The sequence below is a fragment of the Delphinapterus leucas genome, chromosome 2 (assembly GCF_059928025.1).
Source record: "Delphinapterus leucas isolate spDelLeu-1000000601 "Yukka" chromosome 2, BTC_Dleu_Yukka2, whole genome shotgun sequence".
Taxonomy (NCBI): domain Eukaryota; kingdom Metazoa; phylum Chordata; class Mammalia; order Artiodactyla; family Monodontidae; genus Delphinapterus; species Delphinapterus leucas.
Window position 1 is genome coordinate 167,961,296 of NC_143130.1, and position 18,224 is coordinate 167,979,519.

The 18,224-nt window shown below is 39.7% G+C and overlaps 1 long non-coding RNA gene across 3 annotated transcripts in view; it reads right to left on the bottom strand.

Annotated features, from left to right (window-relative positions):
• Positions 1-18,224, bottom strand: part of LOC111176163 (uncharacterized) — a 46,070-nt gene that overhangs the window by 22,943 nt on the left and 4,903 nt on the right. For 2 of the 3 annotated variants that reach the window (XR_016392251.1, XR_016392252.1), the window contains exons 2-3: positions 1,657-8,243; positions 620-833 (exon numbers count right to left, since the gene is read on the bottom strand). This is a non-coding gene — a long non-coding RNA (uncharacterized LOC111176163). The remainder of the gene's footprint in view (positions 1-619; positions 834-1,656; positions 8,244-18,224) is intronic. The other variant, XR_002644904.2, reaches the window with a different exon arrangement.

The window sequence follows — 18,224 nt, forward strand, 5'->3', positions numbered from 1 at the left end:
GGGGCACTAAAGTCACCCTCAACTGCAGGACCCCAGCTCTAAAACATCAGGAGGATAGAGTCTGCAAATTGAGAGCATATGAGTCAGAGCAAAAGTTTGGAATCAGACAGAACTGGGCTCAAATCCCACTCTACCACTTCCTACCCGTGTCTTCCTACAATCCTGTCTGCCTTGCAATGGGGGTGATGAGATAATGTATGTGAAGCACTTAGTGCTGTGCCTGGCACAGAGTAAATGCTCAACAAACAGGGATCAATACATTAATTATGCTGATGAACCATGCTTCCTTTAAAAGACATACACCAATAACATTTCAAAGGGCGTACCCTTTGCTAGCCAAACCTCCTTTACGGAAGATCTAACATTCTGGGTGTTGAGGAAGATTCTAAGGTACCCATGAGACCCATACTATCACAAAAGGTCAGTGTGGTCACTTATCACAAAGTGTGGTCAGTGGGCCACTGCCCCAGAATCACCAATAGTGCCTGTTTATAAAACTGGTTTCTGGGCCCCCTAGAAGGCAGGCTGCATTGGTCAGGATTGGCCAGGCTATGCTACAGTAAGAGACACACCCTAGAAGCTTGGCGATTTCACCTTGAAAGGTTTATTTCTCACTCACGCAAAGTCCGCTGTGGCTCTGAGTGTCCTCCAGGGCATCTCATTTTCAGCAGGGGCTCGGGGACGCAGGCTGTTTCTCTCTGGTGGCTCCACCGCGGAGATAAAGCCTCTTGCTGTTGACGTGGCAGGTGAAGAAGACCACCAAAGTGACTCCTGGCACATCTACTCAGTCTGTTGGCCAGAACCTGTCACGTGATCCCGTTTACTTCCAGGAGCTGAGAAAAAAGGTGAGGAGGGTGGATATCTGAAATGTCTCTCTCTGCCTCACTCACTGAATCATTCTCTGGGGTTAGGATCTAGGAATCTACATTTTCAAACTCCCCAGATGATACAATTCAAAGTTAGCCATCACAGGGCTGTGATTATCTACTGCTGGCAATGTTCCTTTCTGGGATAAATAATTTGAAATAATGGAAATGAGAGGGTGGCTCTGTCAACATAATAATTAAACTGGGAGTCTAAGAGTCTAAAACATTAGGCTCTTTTCTAGCTGTTACGTTAAGTGTAGCTCTTAGGTAGAGATGCCTCTGAAATCTGTTTCTGGTCCAGACTCTCCACTGCCTTCAGACTGATATATACTCAGCCAGGGTCTCACAAATCTCAACCTGTTTGTTCATCTCTACCAAACCTGTCCCTGTGTCGTGTCCTGGGACAGTACCAATACCCACCCTCCCGGGCAACTTCCAAGGCTTCGTGACGTGGGAGTCTTCCTTGGCTTTTCCTTTTTTTTAACCCCTCAAAGCGAGGCATCAAGACTGTGTTTCTGTCTCTTCACCGCATAGTGCGTCTGCTCCCATCTCTCTTCCTCCACTGCGGTTCCCTTAGTCCAGGGTCCCATCATCACCTGCCCTGGTCCAGCTCCTCTCTCCTCTTTCTCCCAAATTGCTGCCAGGGTGATGAACTCCCCTTCACGATAAGCATTTCCTCATTTCTCCCCAGCAAGACTCCTCTCCTCTCCTCAGCCTTTTCTGAGCTTACTCTTTTCCCCTTCACTCTTCCCCAGCATACTTCTCTCACACAGCTATAGTTTGAACTCACCTATATCTGCTACACTGCAAGCCCCCTGAGGACAGACAGCAAGTTTGCCTCTCTCAGGATGGGATCCTCATGGTCTGACACCATACTCAGCACATAGTAGGTATGAAGGGAGAGAGCAATGAGGGTGGGAAGCTGCATGGTGCCTGGCACCTGGTGGGTGCTATACAAAATTTGTTGAGAAGAGGATATCCAACCATCTTCCTCTGCTTAGTTATCCTGTCCTGCAGCTATGATCAAAGATGAGAATAAGAGGTGGAGCGAGTCAGCATGTTCAGGGTGTCTGAGTAATATTGTTTTGCAAGCAGAGCAGCATTTTAATTTGCAGAAAAACAATTCTGAGTAAAACCAAGTGAATTAAAAATAAATTGCATGAGTGAACTAATTCCCAGTTCAAGGAGGGCTAACAACTGAAAGTGATATCATTTTTCTTAATTCACAATAGAATCCATAAATATTTGGGGGAGTTAAAATAGTAGTGTTAATATTTGTTATATTCCTGAACATCTACAACAGTATTTATCCACACGTAGTAAAAAATGAGCCAGAAATATACTCAGAATGTATTTCTAGGAGCATGTTTGTGAGCCATTTACATATTATACAATGTGTCTATGTCTTAAATCATAATAAAATTTTGTTACAAAAGTTTTCTTATCTCTAGGTCTGCTCTTTCATATTTTTAAGGCAAGACTTGGCACCTCTACTCACTAAAGATTTCCAAAAAATGACCCTCAAATAGGAGACTCTACAAAAGAGGGTAATGTTCTAATATGTAGATATAAAGAGATGAAGAGAGATTAATGAATTAGAAATAGTACTTGGAAAATAATGAATTCTTTTTTTATATTTTAATTAAAATTTTTTTTTGATGTGGACCATTTTTAAAGTCTTTATTGAATCTGTTACAATATTGCTTCTGTTTTATGTTTTGTTTTTTTGGCCATGAGGCATGTGGGATCTTACCTCCCTGAGCAGGGATTGAACCTGCACCCCCTGCCTTGGAAGGTGAAGTCTTAAGCACTGGGCCACCAGGGAAGTCCCAACAAGAAATTCTTTTAAAATAATTTTTAAAATATGTGTGTGACAAAGCGAGCGAGAGGCATGGACATATAGACACTACCAAACGTAAGGTAGATAGCTAGTGGGAAGCAGCCGCATGGCACAGGGAGATCAGCTCTGCTTTGTGACCGCCTGGAGGGGTGGGATAGGGAGGGTGGGAGGGAGGAAGACGCAAGAGGGAAGAGATATGGGAACATATGTATATGTACAACTGATTCACTTTGTTATAAAGCAGAAACTGACACACCATTGTAAAGCAATTATACCCCAATAAAGATGTTAAAAAAAATATGTGAACTATTTGGAAACTAGAGACAATCAAAAATAATAAAACAAAAATCGGTCATAATTCCTCCCAAGGCAGACAGTTACTAAATTTTTTGATTTATCTGAAATTTCATATGATGTGTGGTGTAGGGGAGAAATCAAACTTTATTTTTTTCCTGAATACAAGTTAGCCTGTTATCTCAACTTATATCATTGGGTAAAGCCTTAGAAGAAGTTAATTTCCACTTAAGCAAATCAAGATTGCACCTGTGTTGGCGGCACTTCCTGAGAGCCTCTGATTTTGCCACAGTTCTAAACTTTCTTGGTTCTCTGACTGAAGGGAATATACCAGCAGCGGTGGCCATGTTGCCCACCCAGACCCCAGCCCCGACATTGTCTCCTTCTCTGAGAAGCCAGGAGGACTAGTCAAACCAGAACAGGGAGTTCCAGGGCGGCACCAGCTGAGGGAACAAGTGGAGGCAGAAAGGGTGTCACAGACATTTTCCAAAAGTCTGAATGCATATGCCCAGGATACCACCTCTTTGAATCTAACCTAAAGAAATACTCTCACACACGGACAAAAATGCAAAGGAAGCACTGACCACTGCAGCATTATCAGTTATCAGCAAAAACATCAATAGGAAGTTGGTTACATAATGATAAATCTGTATTATGGAATACTTTGCAGTGATTAAAAAGAATAAGGGGGGAGGGAGAGAAGGGAAAGAGAACGACTGCAAAAACATATTAAATGAAAAACCAAGTCATAGAATAATATGTATGATTTGATCTTGTTAATGTAAAAAGAACCCTCATAAATATGTATAATGTATATATGATATATATTATATATAAAATGTAATATATACAAAATATGTATATATGTATTTATACATATATAAAAATATATAAAAAAATAAACATATATATACATATATAATATATAGTATATATTTAGAGTATTTAGGTATATGTAACGAGAAAAGGTTTTGAAAAGATGCAAATTCCACTAAAGAAATCACAAATGGAATTGACAGGGGGAGTGCTGGAAAAGAGAGATGGCAGAGACGCTGTTTTACATTTTGCTCTAAGTACTTCTGTATTTTTAAAAAATCTTTTACAATGAGAAATGCAGGAAATGCTTATTCAATATTTTCAAAAGACAAAAATAAACATATAATAAAGGAAGACTTTCATGGAAACCCTAAGCCCATTTATGCCAGCATGAACCAGCATGTTCCCGACTTGCCCGACAGCGGGGTTCAGTCTTTATCAGCAGGTGCAGCTGAAGGCCAGCCCACAAATTCCTACCCATGACTCGAAGCTTAATCTGGGAAGTGCAGAATGGAATACAGGAAAACAGGAAACACAGGAGTCCCAGGAACGCTTATATTAAGGACCAGTTAAACCCAGAATTTTAAAAAGTAAAAGGAGCCAGAAATGATGACTACAACAAAAAGAATCATCACCCCCACGGAGAGGGCCAGGCCGATTTTGTTCTGGGCTGGACTTGATTAGACCATGCATGAAAAAAACGAAATCATTTTTTTTTACTGTCTCAGAAGAAAAATACAGAAGGTGTGTCTTGAAGTGACCGAAAATCACAAAGTTTTATTTTTTAAAGTGGAAATGATTCTCTCTTTTGCCACCTGGTGTATCTTACCAAACTGATTTACTAAAGGCTTGACCTTTGGGTCTTCCTATATTTATAGCAGGTGCCAGATTAGATTCTATTAAACTGGAATAAAAAGCACCTGCCCCAGCCTGCAGCCTCAGCCCAGTCCGAGGGCCATCTGAGAGAGCAGGGGCATGGGGAAGCCTCAGGGAGGGAAGATGGTGGGCTCCCCTACCTGTCAGGTGTCCTAAGGAGAGCACTCCAAGGGACCCTGCTCCTCAGATGCTGATTTCTATTAATGAAGGAAGTACTCAGGAGAAGGGAGGGGAGCATAGACGTAGTGGATTATGAGGAAAACACCACTGCCCCCACCACCTTCTTTTATAGGTCTGGTCCCAAAAAATGTCACCTTATTTCCCAATCCCACCCTACCCTTGCCCAGGGGTGAGAAGAGGGAAAAAATGATTTGCTTTGATACTTGAAATGTATTAAAACCTGCAGACACTGACAGTCTGCTCCTCTTCCATGCAGCAGCGTGGGGCAGCGATGAACCTAAGGAGAGAGCTCCTGACAGCTGAGAACACTCACAGGTTAAGTGGTTCTGTGCAATTCCACACCCCTGCTGGTATCCCCCAAAGGACGAAATCCCAGAGTACTGTTAAGTGAGACAGTATCTCCTCTTTTATCTAAGGCCACTTTTTCTATTCCGTCCTCTCTTGCTGCGTGCTTTCAATTACCCTTCTCTTGCTCAATTATTTAATCTTTACCCCTCAACTGCAACTTTTCAGCATGCGGAAGGCCTTCCCATTTAAAGAAAAATAACCACACTCTCTTGTTATGGACTAAATCTTGTTCCCCCCAAATCCATTTGTTGAAGCCCTAAGCCCCCAATGTGATGGCATTTGGAGACAGAGCTTTTGGGAAGTGATTACATTTAGATGAGGTCATGAGGTTGGGGCCCTCGTGATGGGATTACTGCCCTTATACTAAGAGAAACCAGAGAGCTTGCATGCTCTCTCTCGTTCTCTCTTGCTTTCACTTCCCACCATGTGAGGACACAGCAAGGAGGCAACCACTACAAGCCAGGAAGAGAGTTCTCTCCAGAAACCAGCCATGCTGGCACCTTGATCTTAGACTTTCAGCCTTCACAACTGTGAGAAAATAAATGTCTGCTGTTGAAGCCACCCAGTCTATGGCACTTCATTACAGCAGCCCGAGCTAAGACGGTCCTACACTCTGCTTCCAGGAACTACTTCTTCCACCATTTCACAGCCAAATTTCTGGAAAGTGTCAGTGTTTATAAAGACTGTCTTCATTGCCCTTCTCCCACTCATCACACCCCTCCAGTCTGGCTTCCTCCATTTCACTAGCCCAAAGAATCTTTCCGTTAAGTTACCAATCACTTCCATATTGCTATATCCAGTGGACAGTTTTTGCCTCTCTGAGGTGTATTTGACCACTCCCCCTTCCCCTGGCTTCTATGAAGCCACACTCTCCTAGTTTTCCTCTTCTGTCTCTGGCTGCTCTGCCTTAATCTCCTTTGTGGGCCTATTTTCTGCTATTGCCCTAGGCCCTCTTCTCTTCTCCCTGTAGACACTCTCTCAACCAGGGTGCACACCTTCAATTATCACTTACACGCCAGTGATTCTAATTTTCATCTTCAGCTGGGACCTTCCCTCTAGGCCCCAGATCTACAAATGCTGATCTGACGATTCTAAGAGGAGCACCCCAGGACCAGCATGTCCAAAGTAAACTCACAAGTTTGCCCATAACATGGTTCATTCATGCATTTAGACAAATGAGTCAGAAATCTAGGAATGAATCATTCTTGACCATTCCCTCCTCCGTCTTACATCCAATTTATCATCGAGGCTCACTTATTTTACTTTCTGTGACCAATTCCCTTTATGTCCCTTCCTCTCTCACCTGCTCTATTGCAGTAGCTTCCTAAATGGTATACCTGCATCTATTCTTGCTGTCACCAACCCATGTGATTTTTTTCAAAGTGCAAATCTGATCATGTCTTATTCCTGCTGAAATCCTCCAATAAAGTTTCATTGCTCTTACATTATGACCAAAGCCCCTAACGCAGGCCTAACCACGCATCTTTACTTCCATTCCAGCTTCCTCTCACACCACACAACCCCTCACTTTCTACTCCACAGAGGCCATGTTTCCTCCCGCCAAAGGACCATGTCATGTACTGTTTCCACTGCATAGAACACTCTTCTACTCCTCTTCTTCTTGTCCTGTTATGGGTTGAATTGTGGCCCCCAAAAAGATATGTTGAAGCTCCAACCCCTAGTACCTCAGAAGGTGATCTTATTTGAAGACAGGGTCTTTACAGAGGTAATCAAGTTAAACAAAATGAGGTCATTAGGGTGGGTCCTAATCTAATACGACTGATGTTCTTACTACAAAGGGGACATCTGGGCACAGAGACCAACATGTACAGAGGGAAGGAAATATAAAGACACAAAGGGAGAAGGCAGTCATATGCCTTGGGAGGTACATCTACAAGCCAAAGAACACCTGGGGTTGCCAGCACACACCAGAAGCTAGATAAGACAAGGAAGGATTCTCTCCTAGAACCATCAGAGAGAGCACGGCCCTGCTGACACCTTGACTGCGGACTTCTAGCCTCCAGGACCACGAAATAATACATTTCCGATGTTTTAAGCAACCCAATTTTTGGTACTTTATTATGGCAATCCTAGGAGACCAATACATCCTATCAATCCTTCTGTCTCATTAACTCCCACTCAGTTCAATCAGACTTTCTCAGGGAGTATGTCCTGGACCTCCTGGCTAGGGTCCCTATTAGATATACACAGCACTCTGTTCTCCCCTTCATAGCACTTACCACAGTTACAACTTGACATGTATTTATATGATTATTTGACAGAATCTCTCATTAGACTATAAAGTCCACTGCAGTAGGGACTGTGCCTTTCTTTAGTTTATTGCGCTACTCCCTGTGCCTAGCCTAGTACATCATACATACTGAAGCTCTATAAATATTTGTTGAATAAATGAATGAGAGAAAGAGATAAGAGGGGCATGCTGGAGATGGAACTAGAGGCTAAGACCTTAAAAGAAGACAGGCTGGGAGATAGTTTAACATGATAATAATTTCCAGAAGGGCCTCGAAATACCTCTGCTGTCAGCTGATGCTATCATTCCATAGAAGAAAGTTTTGAAATGCACATATCCCTGAGAGAGATAAGACATTAACCTAAATTTGCATTAGCATATTAATAACATCCTTCCCAGAAAGTAAGCTCGAGGAGAGGGTGTGTCATGGAGAGCACTAAATCAAGACTCTGAATGTCTGAAGATGGAAGCTGTGACTTGATGAGGGGAACCAGGGTGAATGGTGTAAAAAAAATAACCTTTCTTACGTCACAGTTTTGTTAAGGGTCAGCTTACCATTGGCCAGAAACAAGCTGCCAGATTACTACTTACCAGGCGTCGACGAGACCCCTTCCCAGAGAACTTTAACACAGCGCTTCACTGACACTTGGCAGTCAGGGAACCATTTCCTCTTCAACTAGATGATGCTGGGGGACAGTGAGAGGACGGGTATCCGGGACTCACCCAAAAGGGAAGACTCATGCCCTTGAGTTCTGATCACAAGCTTCTTCTGCTGGAATTAAAATGGAAAAGTCTTCACCATTGATCAACATCCAGATCCCACAAGGTACAGGCCACCACACACAGCCGCTTCACAAAGGACAGTCAGCTTTTTGGGGAGATCAAACTTTAGAACCCAATAATGACAGGAAATGATCCTCACATTTTATTAAAAAGGATTTGCTGAAGATCAGCAGAAATAGAAGAGAAAGTTTTTTTTTTTTTTTTGTGGTACGCGGGCCTCTCACTGTTGTGACCTCTCCCGTTGTGGAGCACAGGCTCAGTGGCCATGGCTCACGGACCCAGCCGCTCTGCAGCATGTGGGATCTTCCCGGACCGGGGCACGAACCCTCGTCCCCTGCATCGGCAGGCGGACTCTCAACCACTGCGCCACCAGGGAAACCCCGATAATTGCTTTTATGAAACGTTTTTAGAGCTACAGGAGTTCTTTTTTTTTTTTTTCCTCTACTGTCAACATGCCTTCAATGGCAGCAAAAAGGGAAACAGATTTTTCTTCATTGCCCCAACTCAGGATATATTTCCAGAATAATGATTAAACACCCCTCAAAATGCCTCCCATTCATACTCTCTGAAATTGTTAACGTTAGTTATATAAAGGATTAGTCTAAAGTTTACTGAAATCTTAGACTTTTAGAGTTAAAAGGGATCTTTGAGTATATCTGATCCAACCTCCCTCCAGTGAAAAAATATATTCTACAAAATTTCCAACAGTGACCTCAACTTATGCTTGAGTTTTCATGGGAACAATGATCTATTTTACTTCTTTTCTAGCCAAATTATTCCATTACTAAGCAATTCTACTTAAGCTTTTTTTAATATATCTTATTACATGGAACTCTATAAAACCAGTTGGCTCCATTTAAATTTTACGCTGGTACCTTATTCTTCCAAAAGTAATTGCCTAAAAAATTACTTAATTGAATATTTAAGTGAAAGGCACAAAATTGGCAATGATTTTATTTTTGCACTTATGACCTCTGGAATATTCCTGTGGCAGGTGTAAAATGAAGCTAAAATTTGAAATCTAACACAAGTTTCAACATGTACATTACACATTTGCAGTCTTTCCCCAAAACCAGCTTTAAGCATTAGAGTGTTTTCAATCTTTACCTTTTTTAGTGAAACTTGAACTTCACAAAACAGTCATTTGTGAGGTATCTTTCCTACAGTGACTCATTTTTGTGAACAATTTCATTTCTATAAAATATATTGTTGGCACGTGGTATAGTCATTTAATTTTATAATGACAGTATATTTTAAGAGTAAAAGCAAATATAGATGATTTAGAAATTCTGAAACATAAATTGAGCAACTGGAAGTAAAAACCAAAAGCTTTCTCAAATATGTTTTAAATAAACCATTAGAGTCAGACTAAAAAGAAAACTTTTAACTTTGAGCAGAATTTTAAAACATTTTAAATGTTCATAAAAATCTCAAAATATATAACCAAAATAAGCAGAAAAATACAGAGGTCACAGGCTTCTGATTGGGCTCAACGTGGAAATAACAATTTACACTGTTTCCTGAAAGTCATTAATAGGACTTAGTCAAAACAAGAGAGAAAATTCTAAAGAAAGGAGATCTGATAATTAAATCATGAGATGATTAGCAAAAGCATTTACCTTCCAAGAGGCAGCAGGAAGAAGGTAATCTCAGCCAACATCTCTATTCAGCAAAAAAGAGAGCCCCGAGAAACTGAAATGACTTAGCTAGATCTCCCCTACTGTTTTCTGTAACTGATAGGGGCTGCTGCTGTTTGATTCAGTTGTAAGGACTCATACCGATGAAAATTAGTTATAGCAATTGCTTGTACTGTCAGCCATGTTCAAATGCTGCCTTCTATACTGTAATAATCACGTTTCAACTTGAAAGGGATTAAAACCCCCACAAATACTGAAGCATACTGAAAATAAATTGAAAACCAGTGGGAAATAGAGTGTGGTTTAAAAAGCTTCATCAGCAACCTTAAACAGAAGAATTACGACTTGTGCCCCAGATAAAATTTCAGAACGGACTTCAAAAGCAATCCTTAGACTATTTTCAGTGTCTCAAAATATGTTAGTGGGAAGAGAGGCATAACAATTTTATTTGGATCTGTTTTGGACAAAAGAAAGTTTAATTAGAGACAAATTCCATAATTCACTTAGGAAGCACAGTCCTTTTTCCTTGGTTTTTTTATTTACAATATTTTAAAGTTACAGTTTTGAAAGAGCTGAAAAATGTTTCCTACTAACTCTCCCATGTTCTCTGTGGATAAAAGTTCTGTGTTTTGGATCCTTTACACGACAGAAGATAAATGCTAAGGTCCATCAGCAGGAGATGGAAGGAGTGAATTCCACAAACACTCAGCCTAGCTGCAATGTGAAACCAGCAACTCTAATAATTTATAGCTATATAAAAAGAAAAAAGGGAGACTGTTACACTTCACAACCATGGAGGAGTAGCTGATCACAGCTTTCATACAATACGCATGCAAGCACTTCCCCACAATCACTTCAAAGAACCATTCTCTTGTTCCAAACAATTTCAAAAGCAAAGGAACTACCTATAGCCATTTAGAAAATGAAATGCTGTCTAGAAAATAATTATTGGGATCAATAAACAATTAAAATTGGAGGTAGGGGATACTTAAATTTACTTGGATTCTTTCTTAGGAAGTTAAATTAAGAATTACCAAAGGAAATAAATTTCAAAATACTGTATAAACTCCTTTGGCAGTAAGCTACATATACATAAGTAGGTGTTCTCTTGATCTGTTCAAAAATCATCTGACACTAACAGATATACTACCCTGTATTTTGGTAGTACCATTTAGGATCCATAAGATGGCAGGCCTAGATTTCACAGTGATATTCCTAAAAGTATAAGTATACTGGTTGCCTTGAAATAAATATTGCATATTATCAGCAGTGTGTGGCTAGTAATAATATTAAGGGCATCTGTCAGATTAAATTTGGAAATTATGAAGCATGGGAACTATTAACAAGCTAATGCATTCTATTAGCTCATAATGAATCACAAAATACTACAGCCAGAAGAAAACTCACGATCACCTATTTTAGTCTTGCCTTTCTCCATATAAGGAAACCAGAATCCAGATTGCCCAATGTCACAGGGCATAGGGAATAGCAGAGAGAGACCCAGAATCCTGGTTTTCTTCACCCCAATTGGCATTAATCCTAACGTTCATTGTATTTCTTCAGCTCCTCATGGTGGCATCAAAGGCCACATAACTGCTCTGCCCTATCTCACTGCTCTCGAACCCCACTTCTGCACTTCTGCACAGACTGCCTTTTACTTGTCAAAGCGTCTCTCATGAGTTACCACTCTGTTCTGCCTGGCCCCCAAGCATGGAATTCCACAACTCTCTTCATAAATTTGTTCGTGTGTTTCTCAAACTGGGGTGTGGTGATATGGAGTGGTATTTGAAGCTACAGGAGTAGTTAAGTCCTATCTCTTAGGCAGGTTTTGGAGGTGCAACATCTTCTTAATTGAAAGAAATGAAATATGTATAAATTTTAAACATGAAATCCATGAAGTTTCAACAAAATGTGTAGCATTGGGTAGACTAGCTCAGGCCCGCAGCAATAAATCTCTTCTGTTCCCTATCCTGTCAGGGATACTCTGGTGAAAAGCTTACAGCTGTACAGTTGGCCCTCAGGTTCTGTTATCAGTGGATTCAACCAACTGTAGATTGAAAATATTCGGGAAAGAAAAAAATTCCAGAAAGTTCAAAAACAGCAAAACTTGAATTTGCTGTGCACTAGCAGCTAGTTACACAGCATTTACATTGTATTAGGTCCTATAAGTAATCGAAAGACGATTTTAAGTACATTGGAGGATATGCATAGGTCATATGCAAAGATCACGCCATTTTCTATAAGGGACTTGAGCTCAAAAGCTTGAGCAGATTTTGGCATCCTCAGGGATCCTGGAACCAAACCCCCTCACATACCAAGGGTGACTGAACCTGGTTAAAAGGTTCCTTTCCTTCAGAGCATAGCCTGGAGCCCACCCTGTCTTCTGTGAAGCACCTAAGGTCATGTTACACTTGTGTCCTAGACAAACTATCACACTACTGCCTAAATACTGTGTAAATGGTCCTAAGATAAATTTAGCTTCTATGTGACAAAACATTATATTATAAACATTATAATAGAAATCAAATATCAACTATTATACAACTATCGTATGGGATACATATGTAACAGATAGAGACAACTGGTTGGCAGAATTCTTATGGGCAAACCAAACACAGTAGACGGAATTAATAAAAATAAACCAATGTACTACTTTTAGAGTTTTATACTGAGTTTTTTCCATTAAGCATTATATGCTATAGAGAAAAGTACGGAGATCCAAGAAGGTGAGCTAGAGGAGTTCTGACCAATTACCTAATCTGTCTTGGTCTGCTTTCTATTTTCTCATCTGTAAAAAAGAGTGAATTGGATTAGGAAGGGGGGAAAAGGTCTAGAATTTTAAATTGCTTTTTCTCATCTTTTGCTCTACCACCTCTTTGGCATAATTTTTTAATGAATGTAACATAAAATAATTAGTGCCTAAACCTTTTTTCTATATATCCTGACAGTGATTAATTCAGTTACTTGAAATATACTTACTTCCTTAAAAATTCTCAGCATATTCATGGGTTAGAAATCTGTAAACTAGTCCATGTTGTGAAAAACACAGACGGACTGAGGAAGGATTCCAGATTACGTGACACTAGAGACATGACACTTGAATGCAATGCATGATCTGGGATTTTCCTCTTCTATAAAGAACAGCAGTGGGACAATTTGCAGATTTTGAATGAAGACTGTAAATTGGACAATATTGGACAATGTTATTATGCCCTTTTCCTGATTTTGATAATTGTACTATAGTTATGTAACATGTAATAGAATAACCTTATTTCTAGAATTATACACTGAAATGTTTAGGGACAAAGGGCTATCATTCCTGCCACAAGAAAGAGGGAGCACAAGAGAACATGTATGAATGTGCCAATGTGATAAATGTTACCATTTGGGAAATAAAGGGTACATGGGGATTCTTTGTACAATTCTTGGAACTTTTCTGTAAGTCTGAAATTATGTCAAGTAAAAAATTAAAAGAGGGACTTCCCTGGTGGCGCAGTGGTTAAGAATCCGCCTGCAATGCAGGGAACATGGGTTCAAGCCCTGGTCCGGGAAGATCCCACATGCCACGGAGCAACGAAGCCCGTGCACCACAACGACTGAGCCTGTGAGCCGCAACTACTGAAGCCTGTGCGCCTAGAGCCTGTGCTCCACAAGAGAAGCCACTGCAATGAGAAGCCCGCGCACTGTAACAAAGAGTAGCCCCCGCTCGCCGCAAATAGAGAAAGCCTGCAGACAGCAACGAAGACTCAACTCAGCCAAAAATAAATAAATTAATTAATTTTAAAAAATTAAAAGAAAGAAATCAGAAAGACAACTTGTTTGATGGCTACATATAGAACTACAATGGAAACCAGATGTAGAAAGATTAATGAGAAGGGAAAATTGTTCTGGAAAGAAATCCTATTCATTTACAATACTATATTTCTCTGGAATTTGAGTTTATGATACTAGACATAATACACTATACTACGTATTGTAGAAAAGGATGCTCCTAGTAAACATTGGTGTAAGGATTCTTATTTGATAAGATAAATGTTTCTATAATGCCATTCTGTTTGTGGCTTGCTTCTTTACTTTTATGTTCTGCTTTAGTAAATCTTTACCAGTGTTATAACTTAAAATCTCTTCACAGACAACTCACAGGAAGAGTTTCACTAAGAATCGATGTAAAAACATATCCCAAGTGATTAAGGACAGTTTTGAGACTATGAAATAGAAAACATACATGACAAATAGAAAAGCAATTTAAAGTAAATTTCCCCCAAAAAATATTTCAAAATTTACTTTACCCCATAAGAGGGAAGGAAAGGCAAAACAAACAAAACAAAAAAGTGAACTCTAATATATGCCTTCTCTGAGTGCATAGGTAAGCTGTTCTGATGTCCCCAGGATTTAGCACACAGAAGTAACCCTTACTACTTTTTTATGGTATTCAAAGAGCCTGTAATAAATTATCTTCCATATGATTATTAACAAATGTATTTTTCAATCACTTACTAAATGTATTAATTCTTTTTTTTTTTTTTTTTTTTTTTTTGCGGTACGCGGGCCTCTCACTGTTGTGGCCTCTCCCGTTGCGGAGCCTAAGGTTCCGGACGCGCAGGCTTAGCGGCCATGGCTCACGGACCTAGCCGCTCCGCGGCATGTGGGATCTTCCCGGACCGCAGCACGAACCCGCGTCCCCTGCATCGGCAGGCGGACTCTCAACCACTGCGCCACCAGGGAAGCCCTGTATTAATTCTTAATAAAGAATCACATAGATTTGTCTTCTGTAAATCCTTGTTTCTGATTTATCCATCTCAAAGTTAAAATACCCCTGAATTGAGAATGCAGTTTGGGCTGAGGGAGAGGCAGGAAGATGACATTGGGAAGTACACACGTTATTTTCCACAGTATTGGTAATTTTCTAATTATTTGAATAGGTGGTGGATTCACTGGGGCTTATTTTAATACGCTTAATAATTTACATTTACTATATATATTATTTTATATGTATCAAATATCACATAATAAAGGTGTTTTAAAAGAACATATGTAGTATTTTCCCTTTTAAAAGCTACATTACAAAATAGAAGCTTTTCTTCTTTCATTTAACTCTTTTTTCCTCTCCAACTATTTTAATATTTATTGATTCAGATGTTCAACATACATTTATTTAGCAACTATTATATGCCAGACTTGGTTGTAAGTATTGAGGGTATAAGCAAACGTAAGTGTAACTAACTAAATAACTAACTAAATAAAACTATGGTCCCTGCCTGCATGTGGGTTATAGTTTAGTTGTGAGAATGTAAAGGGCAGAGCTATGTGTAATTCTTTGCAAGCTCGGTACTCCCAGAGTGCCTTGCCCAGGTAAGAACCTCAATAATGTTCACTGATGATATTGATGATGCTTGCACCACCTATAGATCTTTTTTTGGGTAGAAGATTCTTTATGTTGTAATCAGATCATTTTACCATTTAAAATAGACTTCATCCAGCAACAAAGAAATCTGTCATACTGGATTCCTAAAGGCCACTTGGAATTGCATCCTTTTGGGAAATCTCAGCAACCTTGTCTTCCTGAAATAATAATCATCGCAACAAGTTTCCAGGTAGAGGTAAAGAGTTGTAGACACTTGTAAATTTTGTTTGGTATCCAGTTATACCATCATTAATTATTCACAGAGAAGAACTCTCAAACGACAGCTTGTGTTCCCTCTCTGCACCTTTTAAACATACAAGTTTTACACAGATTCATAAATCTCAGGTTCCAGATGACAGGGTTTCTCTTTATCAGTCTTTCTGCAATAAAATTTAGCAAACCTGATGTTAATTAGGAAGAGCAGCACAAGGGAAGTAATACCAAAAAACCCACTGGTAAACTGTTCTGAAAATAACTCAGGCAATCACCACTCATTCTCTTCAATGAAAATACTTTTTCAAGATAATAAACAACCTTTGATCAAAACATCAATTGTACTAAATCTCACAGGAAAATGTTCTGTGAAAAATCTTATTTACGTACTCCAGGTCTTAGCTGACTTTAATTGTATATATTTCAGGTTGTACAGACCTTAAAACAAATGAGAGACCAGAACTTAAAAACTTCAAAGACTAGATTTACCAATATGGCATATTATAATTTGAAAAATGCTTGCATAAGTGATGAATTACAACTCTTACCTTAATGAAAAAAACAATGCTATAATGTATTTTGCCTCCCAAATTCCAGTAGCAAAAAGATGGCCATTTTTTGCTTTAAAGTCTTATGATTAAAAACAACAATCAGTTCGAGTATTGAAATAGTCCCCTTAGTGCTACGTATACAGTTGATCAACTAAACTACATATGAATGCCTACGTATATAGTTATCTACATAGATAGATCATACGTGATCATACAGTGGTAAGGCCTAAACACATCCCACTGAAGAGGATTTTTAGATTTTAAATGTTTTGGTTTTGATCGAGTCTGAAAGTCTAGACTCTATGACAAGGGTTGCAGAATTATTTTGTGTATGTTTTTCTGGGAGGTTTCTATGGCTTTTATTAGACACCCAAAGGTGTTGATGACCCCCAAACCACTAATAACCATGACCCCAGGACAGGGTAATAAGCATTCACATTCAAGGGTATCTGACATACAGAATGAATTTAATAAACATTGTTGAATGAATCTTGAATGAATATCCTTTTTCTAGAGTATCATTAAACTTTTCAGTGCTGTCATCAGAGATAAGTGTTGACTAGAAAAATCAGAAAAAAAGGGGAGAAAAATGACAAATCAAGACTGAGTGATTACTATATGCAGGACAACGGTGCAGGTGGTGGGAATTTTTTTAAGGTAATTTCTGTTTTTAAGGAACTTATGATCTAATTAGAATGAAAAAAAACACACAAAATGATGTAAGAACATTAGCAAAAGGGAAAAAGGTACTCAGTGTATTATAAAATGTATACTAGAACTACTGACGATGAAAAGCCTTTCCTAGGTTTGAAGGATCTTTGACATATACAGCGTTTAATTTTGCCATCTATAATCAGGAAAAGACCAGAAGTATAAAGGGTAGCGAGAGGTGGAATAGAAGGGATTGGAATAAATACTCCTCTTTTTATGGTCTTTGGTGATTGGGAAGACGGTACCAAGGGAAACACAAAATAATCCAGTGGTTCTTGAAGGGCAATTGTTCTTGACGCTCTTCCTCCTTATTGCTAGTGTATTTTTTGGAGGGGCACGGTGGGGGGCCAGGGGGATGCTGACTTGACCAGAGCATAGGAAAATCACTCCTCCAGTGCTCTGAAACCATTAAATACCTTTAAGCAGGTACTACCCAAGGTCTTTCACCCGAAGGCAAATGCACTGAAAAATTCTAGTTCACATTCAGAAACATGCCCAATCAACAGGAATATTTGGAAGCATAACTTGGTACACCTCCAGGCCACTGCTGTTGGCACTTTTCCTCTATGAGGTTTCTGAGGAGTCCAAGTAGAAGGCCAAGCCCAACTAGCATCTATATCCTTTCCCCATTTTGATACCATGAGCTTTTGTAAAGTGAGGCAAAACTGTAGCAACATATTTTGCTTACTGGTCTTATTTCCTTCATATAGAAAAATATGTAGGAGATACATGATGAAACCAACGTTGGACAAGACAGTCCAGGAGCTCAGCCCAACCACAGTGATATTTGTTGCTTTTTCATGCTTCACTTCAAACTTAAAGTACATAAAATACTATAATTTAAGAAGTATTGGGGACTTCCCTGGTGGTCCAGTGGTGAAGAATCCACCTTCCAGTTCAGGGGACGCGGGTTCGATCCCTGGTCGGGGAACTAAGATCCCACATGCTGCAGGGCAACTAAGCCCGCACACCACAACTACTGAGCTCGCACACCTCAACAAGAGAGCCCGCGTGCCACAAAGTACAGAGCCCACGTGCCCTGGAGCCTGCACGCCACAACTAGAGAGAGAAAACCCACACCGCAACAAAAGATCCCGCATGCCACAGCTAAGACCTGATGCAGCCAAAACATAATAAAGACAATTAAAAAAATATATATCATTTCTTGGATCTTCTCCTCTAATTCCACTGCTAACACTTTCAGATTAAGGGTAATTCATGGACCAACTACTGCATACAGTAAATGGGTTCAACTTCCAACTCTGTCACCATGGGTGAAGTTGGATAAGTTATTCTTATAACTTAGTTATTATAACTAACCTCTTGTAACTTAGAGGTTAGTTATTCCTCTCTAACCTAAATTTCCTTATTTGTGAAAAGGAGTGAATAATAAGGTTTTCGTGAGCTATAAATGAGATATTGCAAGGAAGGATATTGCACGGCATTTTGTAAGG